Source organism: Geospiza fortis, unplaced genomic scaffold, assembly GCF_000277835.1.
Source record: "Geospiza fortis unplaced genomic scaffold, GeoFor_1.0 scaffold6704, whole genome shotgun sequence".
In the NCBI taxonomy this organism is placed as follows: Eukaryota; Metazoa; Chordata; class Aves; order Passeriformes; family Thraupidae; genus Geospiza; species Geospiza fortis.
In genome coordinates, this window is record NW_005057261.1 from 1572 (window position 1) to 2595 (window position 1024).

The window sequence follows — 1024 nt, forward strand, 5'->3', positions numbered from 1 at the left end:
CTAGGAAAGGCCGGCGGGCGGCCGTTGTCATTAAGAGGCGGGGTTATGCAGATTTCTTGAGCCACCACGCGCGAAAGGCACGATGGGATCACTTTTTGGGGAGAATTTCGGGATTTTGGGGTCAGGTCGTGCGGGACACGGAAACAAAGTGCGGGATGGGATGGGGAGAATATTCCAGAAGGGTTCGGGAGCGGTCGCAGCGCGGCGCGGGGGCGGCCGTGAGGTGCGGGCGGGCCGGGCGGGGCCGGGCGCGGCGCTGGGGGGGTTGCCGGTATCGCTTCTCGGCCTTTTGGCTAAGATCAAGTGTAGTATCTGTTCTTATCAGTTTAATATCTGATACGTCCTCGATGAGAGGACTTTATATTAAACGGATTTTTGGGCTCGGGAGTTGGACCCGGAGCTTGCTCCCTCCGCTCCGCGCATCGTCCCGGTATTGCAGTGCCTCCGGGAACGGTGCACCCCCACCACGGGGACCTAACAACAGTGAAAAACAGAGTGGAAACTACTTAGAACTGACTGAGAATCGTGATTCTATCGCGATATCAGCAGTGCTTCAACCAATCGCTACGCTTTATACTTCCCTCATTCTGTGCTGAGCTCACTGTCCCGGTATTGCCGCGCCTCCGGGAACAGGGCACCTCCAACGGGGACCTATGAATGGGGAAATATAGAGCAAAAATTATCTAGAACTGATTGAAGTCGCGGTTCCATCGCGATATCAGCAGGGCCCCCATCCCACAAATTGGGCAGCACCAGTCCCCTCCAGTGTCCCCACCCCGGTGCCGCCAGCACAGCCCGAGTGATCGATTTTCACCGATATGGGCCCATGCTGGGGATCCACCATTCCCACAGGCAATACTGGGACGGTGAATGCAGCACAGAATGAGCGAGCTACAGAGGAACAGCAATCGGCAGAACTGTAGTTGATATCGCGATGTAACCTCGATTTCACCCGATTTTAGTACCCAGTTTTAAGTGGTTTTCGGTCTATTTTTCACCATTCATAGGTCCCCGTTGGAGGTGC

The 1024-nt window shown here is 55.6% G+C and overlaps 1 non-coding gene across 1 annotated transcript; it reads left to right on the forward strand.

The window, feature by feature from the left end:
* The first annotated feature begins 273 nt into the window (after nt 1-273).
* On the forward strand, nt 274-464 carry LOC115949382. Its single transcript, XR_004082866.1, has one exon. It is a non-coding gene; the product is annotated as a U2 spliceosomal RNA (small nuclear RNA).
* The last annotated feature ends 560 nt before the right edge of the window (nt 465-1024 follow it).